Source organism: Gekko japonicus, unplaced genomic scaffold, assembly GCF_001447785.1.
Source record: "Gekko japonicus isolate JY-2015 unplaced genomic scaffold, Gekko_japonicus_V1.1 scaffold28, whole genome shotgun sequence".
NCBI lineage: Eukaryota > Metazoa > Chordata > Lepidosauria > Squamata > Gekkonidae > Gekko > Gekko japonicus.
Genome location: NW_015177010.1, coordinates 135,658 through 146,283, shown reverse-complemented (window position 1 = coordinate 146,283; position 10,626 = coordinate 135,658).

Here is a 10,626-nt window from a genome sequence, read left to right as displayed (position 1 = left end):
CGCAGTATAGTTTAAAGGAATTCCCAGGTGGGAACCAATGCTCCCTCTAAGCTGTGGAGTCTTGTGAGCAAAAATTCTACTTTGTGAGCTACTGGAATTAAAGTTGTGAGCAAGTGATTTGGCTGCTGCATAAATTAGTTTGCTCTGGAGCCATCTTTCCTGAGCTAAGACAAAAATGTGTGAGCCAGAGGCTAAAAAACTGTGAGCTAGTTCACACTAACTCAGCTTAGAGGGAACACTGGGAACTCCCTCTTAAAAATGGCAGTGCATTCTGAAGGTGAATTCAGGGATGCTCTTCTCATCCAGTGTGGCCCTTCGTTTCAAATCAGATGCAGCCTAGTGAACATACAAAGACTTTTTGATGACTCCCAAACCAGAAAGAGACTTCTATTTCAGACTTCAAATGAGAGAGAAATGTGCTCCTCTTAATCAGGTCTGGATATTTCAGAAAGGTGCAATTAGAACAAAGAGGATAGATCCAAATGTGCTCTTCCACTGGCATATTGGTACTCAGACTAGCAAAATGGCATTTCCATTGGTGGAAGAAAGGCTTCTTCTGAACTGACCTCTTTCAACATGTCTGTGCCAGAATCTATGTATTATAACCAGGTTCTAAGATTTGATGGAAGTTCATGTCAGTATGAACTGACTGCATGGTCACTGGAACTACCACAACACTGACAAAAACCCAAAAGGCAGCTGCTGTCTGGAAAAAGCCATCCGTGCTGTTCAGTTAATGAAATGCCGTCAGTCTTCCATTTGTTCAGATTCACATTTGAGGATTATTTTCCCACTTTTAAAATTTTGTTTTTGTTGGCGCATGGGCTGAAGTATCGCAGTACTGCAGCAGCCTCAAGGAGACCCCCATGGACTCTATTTCCTTCTACTGTACCTCAAGAAGCTCTGGATTCCCCCTTCCCCCTCAGAGCAGGTTTCCTTTCTCCTTGCATATCGAAGATATTCCGCCCCCCTTCCCTGGCCTGTTAGTATTTATGAAAATAAGCTGTATTGAAAGTCTTTCCATTCTGCTTGCTCCAAATTTCAAATAAATGATGGAAATGGCTCAGGGGAGGGTTGGCTAATGAACTTTGAGGATCTGTGAAATTAATATCAGGGATTTAAGAGGAGCACATTGGTCTTAGAAGTATTTAGCATCAGATAGTTTTCCCTCAACCAGTCTAGACATTGGGATAGTCCAGAGAGAGCAGATTGTGGTCGATCATCAAGCAGGAAATAGAGCTGGGTATCATCAATGTACTGATGGCACCCTACCGCACAACCCCTCAGCCCACAGCCAGAGGGCACATATAGATGTTGAATAACATTGGAAACAGAATTGCACCCTGAGGAACACCACAAACAAGTGGTATACTAGGCAAACTAGAACTCCTGCCACTGCTAACAACCTTCTGTAGACATCGCTGTAAGAATGGAGAAAATCACTGAAGCATGGTACCCTGTATCCACAGGGAGGTGAGGCAGTCAATCCGTATTAGGTGGTCAACTGTGTGAAATGCTGCTGAAAGATTTACTAAAATCAGCAGTGCCAACCCACCATGGTCCAATTGCCATCAAAGGTCATCAACCAGTGCTACAAGTGTGGTCTCCATCCCATACCCAGGTCTGAAGCCAGACTGGAATGGATCTAACGTGGAATTTCACCCAGAAATTCCTGGAGTCACTCAGCCACTGCCCTCTCAATTACCTTCCCCAGAAAAGGCAAATTTGAGACTAGGTGGTAATTAGCCAGCTGTGTCTTATCCAAAGAAGTCTTCTTCAAAATAGGTTGAACTAGAGCCTCTTTTAAAGAGCTGGGAAAGTGGCTCTGAGAGACAAATTTACAATCTCTCTGAGGGACCCTCCTACCACATCACAGTAAGATTTAACCAGCCAAGATGGGCAGGGATCTATGAGGCAGGTCATCCTGTCCATATCTGTCAGGGAGAGTAGGTGAAGGGGTCCAAGAGAGGACCCGTATAAGCCATGGAAACCCTGGTACACCTGTATACAAACTGGCACTGATCTCTTGGTGGAGTTTTGAGATTTTGCTAGCAAAATATGTTGCAAAAGTATCACAGCTAATAGGCAATTATTTCCCCTGGAGAAAATGGCTGCTTAGGAAAGTGGGCTACTTTGGAAGACGGGCTACAGCATTATACCCTGCTGAGGTCCCCCCCAAGACCCACCATCCCCAAGCTCCACCCCCAAATTTTCAGAAATTTCTCAACCCAGAGCTGGCAATCCTAAATCTAGAACTCTTTATGTTCTTCCTTAGAAAATCTGAAGTATGAATTAGTTTCAAAATCCTGTATAAATTTAACAGGGATGATGGGTTAGCTCTGATTTGACACATTATTATACTGCCTAGATCTTAACAATAGGAATATGGTTGAAGACTGAAAATAAGATATTTGGTATCAAAGAGAACCATTAGACAGCATGTTGAAATACTTAACCTGGCCATCTATGAAAGAAAGAATACCTGCTTTGTTTTCCAACTGTACAGTCTATTTCATTTTGGTTGCACAGAATAAGGTCAAGGTTAAAGTAAGTTCTGACAATTCCCCTCAGGAGTCAATACAATATCATGTGTTCAAGGAGGCACATTGCAAAATATGGGAGGAATTTAGGTCACCAGCAGTGCAATCCTAAACAGAGTTATATGCTTCTAAACCCATTGACTTCAGTGGACCTAGAATGTATAACTTTGGTTAGGATTACAGTACTAGGCTTTTAGTCCGGTGCCCACGTGGGAACCCAAGGAGTTCAATCAGGCTTATACCCAAAAAAGTATGCATAGAATTTCAGACATAAGGACATTTCTCCATTTAAAGGTAACCACAAATGGATAGTAAAATTCACTTTGTATTTTGGAAAATACAAATAAATGATAACATAAAAATTAAACAAGACTACATTCAGAGTGGAAACATTAAAATTTTTAACTCATGAGATTTAACTCATAACATTTTAACTCATAAGAGTCCAGAATATACAAATTGTTCTTAAGTGATGTTAGATCAGTAATTTCTTGTATCAAAGGGGGAGGGAAAACTGGGGAGACAAGGCAGTCTGGAAATAAATATGTGGGGCAGCTACTTTCCTATCTTCATCTGTAAATATAGCAAAAAAACTGTTAAGATCTATGCTCAATAATCCTTGCCACTACTGGATTTTAACAACTGAAGATGAGATAGTAGGCCTAAAACTTGTCTGCTAGAGAACCCAGAAGGGGAGAACTAACCCTCTGTGCATATTTGGTGTTCTCTGAAGGGGCTGCTGGCTAAACCTATGTTATTACTCCAGTTTATTTAGTAGTAACAATATAATTCATGCAATCAGCATTGTTTAGTAAGTATTGATTACTTACTTACTTACTTCTTACTGTTTTGACAAATAGAGTCATAAACAGCAAGCCCTCATCCCACAAAAAGAGAGCCTAAAAGTTACTACTATGAAAGTTATCATGTTACTTAACAACAGCTGCCAGAAATTTTGCCACTTGCAGAGTAGTTTGTTTATCTCTGAGTAAACAGGATGATTTTCCTCCTGAAGAGAGAAAATCCTGATTAAAGAATGGGGAGATCAGTTCAGCTCTTAGATCTAAAAATTTGGGGCAGTCAAAAAAATATGGGGAAAAAGCAACTGAGGAAAAACAGTCTCCCACAGGAAAAGTGTTTTACCATATATCAAAGGAATCACTGATCAGATGGGAAAACTTATGAAAAAAACACGACCTACAAACAGTATTCAGACCCACCAGAAAAATACAACAGATGCTATGAATGGCAAAAGACAGAAGAGACCCCCTCACTTCTGCAGGAGTATACTGCATACCCTGCAATTGTGGGCAGGTTTACATTGGGACCACACAGGGTAGCATCCAAACAAGAATAAAAGAACATGAAAGGCACTGCAGACTTGGCCAACCTGAAAAATCAGCAGTGGCTGAACATAGCATAACTCAAACAGGACACAGTATCTTATTCCAAGACACTGAAATACTGGACAACACATCCAATTACCATGTCAGATTACACAGGGAAGACATTGAAATTCATAAACATTAACACTATTGCAACAGGAAATAAGAGAATTTAAAAATAAATAGGGCATAGTTTCCTGTCCTGAAAAACACAAAATGCTCTACATCTTACAACAGCACTACAGATAAGATTAGAATTTCAACAGCCAAGCCCCATGCAAAAGAACCTCCTCAGGAAAGCTCCTCCATTAGCATGTCACAACCTGGGAAATTCCTACAAGATAATGACTCAGACCTACCCCAACTTCCTGAGTAGATTCAAACTCCCTGCCTACCATCTTTCTTCTCACCTTGATACAGAGAGTACTCCATCTTTCTGAGGATGCCAGTCACAGCTGCTGGTGAAAGATCAGGTACTACAATGCCGAGACCACGGCCATACGGCCTGGAAATACTACAACTAAAAATATATATATAATCCACATAATCGATTTTCTTTATGCCACAATTACAGAGTCTATCTGAATATGGAATTCCATTGAATCTTCCTAACATCACTGTTGAAGGTAGGGCATTCAGGCACACAAGCATGAATACCCTTCTGTACTTTGAAAACGTTAGTTCAGAAAGACTGTTTGGCATTTTTGTTGAAGGGAGAATGTCTACTGAAAAGGATAAACACACTCTGCGAGCTCTGATCAACTTACTGTCATAATCAAATAAATGAGCTGGGTCATTTATTGTCTCCTCACTGTTTCTACCACATCATGGGTAATACCCAAACATCTGTGGGGAGGCAGGTGCACCTGGAAGTGACCCGATGATTGGCCAGGCTGAATGACATAGACATTCTAACGGGGAAAGCATGCTGCTTTCTGCCTTGAACAGTTGGTATGGGAGACGCAGTTCCCTGTTAGACTTTTATTATCTATATATCTAATTCCCAACATGCCCCCTTCATGCAGATATCTAAATCCGCACATCGGGAGCACTTGAGGGGCAAGGAGATTTTCTTGCACATTTGGGGCAATACCCAGATGTGCAGAAAAATCTGAAAACATGAAAAAAATATGCGGGGATATTGGGGGGGAGGAGGGAGAAGGCTTGGAGGGGTGCAGGCCTTGCTGTGGGTGCCGGGGACAGGGGGGCAGGGGAGAAGGTTCACCTGTGGCTGCTTCCTTCTCCTCCCCCCCACGAGTATCGCGGGTCCCCCTTCTTGTTCTACAGATAATTAAGAGTCTTCTGTTCCAGATTTGCTTTTGATAAAACATTAAGCAATACGTGGTGATCCAAGCCGGCAAACGCATGAAGCATAGACATAGCTGCACGAAGCAGAACACAGCATAGCTGTTGGGCGAGCAGCTTGGCAACCGGTCCAAAGCAGCTGGCCATTATAGACATCGCGTTGTGCTACATTCTTCATTTCAGCACTGACTGAGTTTCTGTATATTTATTTTGGACTTTATTTTGATTTTTGATACATTTGCAATTGTGGGTTATTAGTGATTGAAGTGGTGCTCCTTTGGAGGTTTGAGATATTGCGTTGGAGGAGTTTTCAGTATGATATGATATTTATATAAAATTACATGTTTAAGGTGTGTCTGCTACTCCATTACACAGTTTCTTTTGTGTTGACAGAGGAGGAGGGCTGGCTGGCCTGGCTGGTGTTTGCTGTCTTCCGCAGCCACCGTAGCCTCCTGCTGCCTTTCCTCCCACTCCCTGAGACCGTATTACCTCCTACCAGACAAGGATTGGAGGCTCCCAACCCCAGTGTCCCTGGGCCTTTCTTGACTTCCTGAGCATGAGCCCCCAGGTCTCTCTTTTCACTGGGCATCCAGACCCCAAGGCCCTCCTGCTCTTTGCCAATGGCCAGCCCAGGTGGGCTATGAAAAAGAGACATGGGCCCCTGCCACACGGCAGGGGAAAAGCCCTTTAAAGTGCGGCTTTTAAAAGCCGCGCCAACGTTGATACGGCTCGGCGGGATCCCACGGATCCCCCGGCCGAGCCGCCTTTTCTCCCCGGCGCGATCAAACGCCGGAGAGAAAAGACGGCTCTAACCGGGAGCCGGCCGATCTGCGCATGTCGGAGCATGCGCAGTTCGGCTCCGGCCCGGGCTTGAGCCGGCGCAAGGGAGCGCCGGCGATCAGACGCCCCGGGAAGAGGCGCCTCATCCATTTGAACCACCGAGGTAGGTGGTTCAGTTTGAGGCGCTTTTTCCCGGGAAAGGGACAGTTTGGCCACGGAAGCAAGACGCTTCCCAGATGTTGTGGTGTGATCGCGCCGGTTTGATCCGGCCCCAAACTGTCCCGTTCCCGGGCCAAATCGCCTCGTGTGAACGGGGCCATGGCAGCTCATGCAGTCTTGAGAGGGAGGACCAGGAGAGATGGACAGTGTGGAGGCAGGGCTAATTTGGCAGGGGCGTCATCCTCAACTGCACCCCTGTGTCTATGGGGCTGCCAAACACGATAGTTTATGATCCAGTAATCTGTCCCAATCACTTGAGTGATGGTCCAATTTAACTAGTCCAAGAAGGCTTGATTTTAGGATTTATTTTAGGATCCTAATTTTCAGATTGTATGCTCTTCCCCAGGTCTTTCCTTCAAAGGATGTCTCCCTAACTTTGGCTCACAGAGCTATTCCAGATGAAGAATCCCCAAAATATTGTGTAGGAATCTTAATAGTGGTCTATCAATGTTGTCTATTACTACCAGGGGTCGTTTCGTAGAAAAAGAGCGAGGGGAACTCATTAGCATAACTCATTAGCATATGCCACACCCCCTGACAGCACCGGAAGTGTGTCATAAGGCCACACCCCCTGACATCACCGGAAGTGTGCCATAAGGCCACATACCCCGCCCCCAACGGTCCCGGCCGCCGCCGCCGGCCTTGCAGCTCCACTGCCGAGCCCCATGAGGGGCCCGGCGGTGGACCTGCAAGACCGGTGGGAGTGCGAGGATGCCCCGCAAAGGCCCTCCCTGGTCCCAGGCAGGCAGGGGTGGGGAGAGGCAGGGAGGAAGCAACTTACCCTCCCTCTTCTCCTGCCTCCTCCTGGCTGAATGAGGGCCGGAAGCGGGGTGGCCGGAAGTGGGGGGCAGGGCTTCGTCATGTGCCCCGCCCCCCCATACCTCACCCGAGGGAACTGCGATCCCCCGCGTTCCCCCCTGAAATGACCTCTGGTTACTGCTCTGATCCAAACTCCGGCAGCATATAGCATCTGCCTGATGACTCTAGCATTGAAAGCTTTAACTGCTGCAGGAACATATTGGCCACCACAGGAGTAATAAAATATTAAGATGGCCTTCCCAGTACTCATAGCAACTCTTATAACAGAGTTCAAGTGCACCTTCCAAGAAAGGCTTGCTTGAAAAATAATTCCTAGATATTTGAAATGTTCTACTTGGTCCATAGATTGACCTGCTACTGATCACTTGTACTTCTTTATCCTTCATTTTTTACTGAAAAGAAGAACCCTTGAACTTAGTAACATTAATAGCCCTCGTTGGAACAATACTCCGAAAAGGAACCTTTAAGCTTGCGTAGGCCGACCACAGATCTTGATAAGAGGGCATTATCATCTGAATATAAGAGACAGGATAATTTAACATGAGCCAGACAAGGTGAATGAATTTTTCATCTCCAGAAATATGAGAAGTTAAATCATTAAGATAACAAGTTAAATAGCCACAGAGCAAGGATACATCCTTGCTTGATTCCTCAGCTCAATGGAATAGCCCTGATCAGTTCACTAGATGGACCATATCTCACCTGGACAGCAGGCTGATCATATAGTTGATGGATCAGGAAGAGGAGATGCTTGTCAATAGATGATTGCCCTCAGTGTGTGAGACCTCCTGTCTTCTCTCACTAACACCCCATGGAAGAGATACTTCATTTCCCTATTTTAAATATGTTGATTCAATGACTCAATGCTCATCTTTTGTTTACATAATGAAATTCTGTTGTTTTTGTTTTGCATCAGCAGATTCATGAGGTCTCTGCAGGGGTAGCTATTTAGTGGGGGGGAATGCTTTACAAGTGCTATTAATGGAGCATTTCAGGGACACAGAAAATACTTTTGTTTCTGAAGCTGCAATTCATTTTGTTAGGTTCTATTGAACTTCTGACCTGCCCACTGCTTTTCTCCTGGTATCTCTTACAAGCCCTTGATTAAATTACTGCCTTGTCAACAGTGGATCTATGGCTCTGCAGGTCATCTTGGACACAGCATGTGCTGAAACAATGAACAAGAAGCCAATGAGTCAGTACGTTCCATTTTCTGATACGATTATCATCAGCAGTAGCAATTACTATTTCCAAGTTTTATTTGATTTTGCCCAAGGCTTTTAGTTCTGTGTTTTTCAATATTCTCAGAGTGTTATGAGATATTCACCTACCAAAACATAGGGCTGAGAGATTAAGGTAATCTTTGCACAGCATTTCAGAGATTTTGAGTGCTTTCTTTTTTTCCTTGTTATAATAAAGTCTGGAGTTGATCTTAAAATTCTTATGTAAGAGTTTCAGATAAAAGGTGATGGACCCAGACTTACCTGGGGCTGCTTTCACAGCTGTGGGGCTGGGAAGGGAGAGGAGGGTTTTCCCCTTTGGATCTCCAGTGGGGACTGGGGGCCACAGCATTGGCTTCAGCAGTGGTTCAGGCAGCCAATCCAGCACCCAGGCTTGCAGGCAAGGGGCAGGGATTTCAGGAGGGCCTGGAGGCAAATTGTTCACCCAGCCTCTTCTTTGTTCAGCCCTGTTCCTGGCCACATTCATACTGGCCATTAATGGGGCCTTCTGCAGGACTACAGCGAGCTGGTCATGGCTTCGCATCAGGATTGTATGGGTGTGGCCCTTTTCTCTCCAAGCAATGTGGTTCTGTATTATTCTTCCTGGACAGGGCTCTTTTTGTAGAAAAAGCCCAGCAGGAACTCATTAGCATAACAGGCCACACACAACAGCTGAAACTTATTAGCATATTAGGCCACACCCTGCCACCACAGCTCATTAGCATATTAGGCCGCAGCCCCGTGTTGCCAAAAGAGTGGTCATCCAGCCACACCCAACTTTTGCTTCTTATTCTGTTTACCTTGTTTGTTGTCAAAACCCAGGGCCTTTTTTTGTAGCAGGGACTCCACACATGCCTACTGTAGCTAATCCTAATGAGTTTCTGCTGTTGGGTGTGGCCTATTATGCTAATGAGTTCCTGCTGGGTGTGGCCAACTCAGGAGCCAGCCGGAACTCCGTTCCAGTGCGTTCCTGCCCCAAAATAGCCCTGTTCTTCCTGCCACCTTTGCTCCCTCCTTTGCCCCTTGGCTGCAATGACATGATCAGATGTTTACATCCTTAACTTGGGAGAATGCAGCTTGAGATGTAACCCACAATGGCATGCCTCGATGTATACATGGGGAGTTTGTGCTACGGAATTAGCAAACATGATCTGAGCCACTGAATTTTCATGTGAATGGTGTTGTCAAGTGCTAGAGGACTCAAGCTTGGCTTCCTGCAATATGTGGAACTCAGGATGTGTTTTAAGAGAGGTAACTATGGGCAATTCTATTCACTTTGTAAGCTTGTCATTTGGGAATTTTTCTACTCTGTTGCTTCCTCAGATTTTTTATTGGATGTAGTAAAACTTTCTCAACACTTGACAGCCTAATACAAACAATTGGCTTATCAAATGGTTACACATACACACACTACGGTTGTGGTGTTAAGCCTTTCCAGAGCTAGGTTTCCATGAGGTGCAAGCAGGGGTTGTTTCGTAGAAAAAGAGCTAGGGGAACTCATTAGCATAACTCATTAGCATATGCCACACCCCCTGACATCACCGGAAGTGTGCCATAAGGCCACACCCCCTGACATCACCGGAAGTGTGTCATAAGGCCACACACCCCGCCCCCAACGGTCCCGGCCGCCGCCGGCCTTGCAGCTCCACTGCCGAGCCCCATGAGGGGCCCAGCGGTGGACCTGCAAGGCCGGCGGGAGTGCAAGGAAGCCCCACAAAGGCCCTCCCTGGCCCCAGGCAGACAGGGGTGGGGAGAGGCAGGGAGGAAGCAACTTACCCTCCTTCTTCTCCTGCTTCCTCCTGGCTGAATGAGGACCGGAAGCGGGGCGGCTGGAAGCAGGGGGCGGGGCTTCGTCATGTGCCCTGCCCCCCGTACCTCACCCGGGGGAACTGCGATCCCCCGCGATCCCCCCGAAATGACCTCTGGGTGCAAGAATATGACACCCAAGTCATATGACAAGAAGAGGGGGGAAGCTACAGTTATGACCTCCATGTTGTTAAATCCAGGGCCATGGGAAGCTGCCCAAAAGACCTGGAGAGAGGATTCACAAGGCAAGCACTAAGAGGTATACTATAGCAAGGAACAAGCCACGGATCAGTGCCATGGAGGAATCCTCTCTGTTACTAAGTGTCCTCCCTGTCCTCCTGTTCTTCTCAGCATTCATACTCCAAGAAGCATGGCATCCTTGCTCCCTACACAGCAGGCTAGGGTTGCCAAATGTGCCCGGCGGAATTGGGGCCCAGGGGGAACCCCGCCCCTGAAGCTACATCACCGGAGGTGACGCAGCCACGTTGCTGACGTTGGGGGCGTGGCTGAGCTCGTCGGGGGGGAATCATATGTTTTTCCCCCCGACGAGCT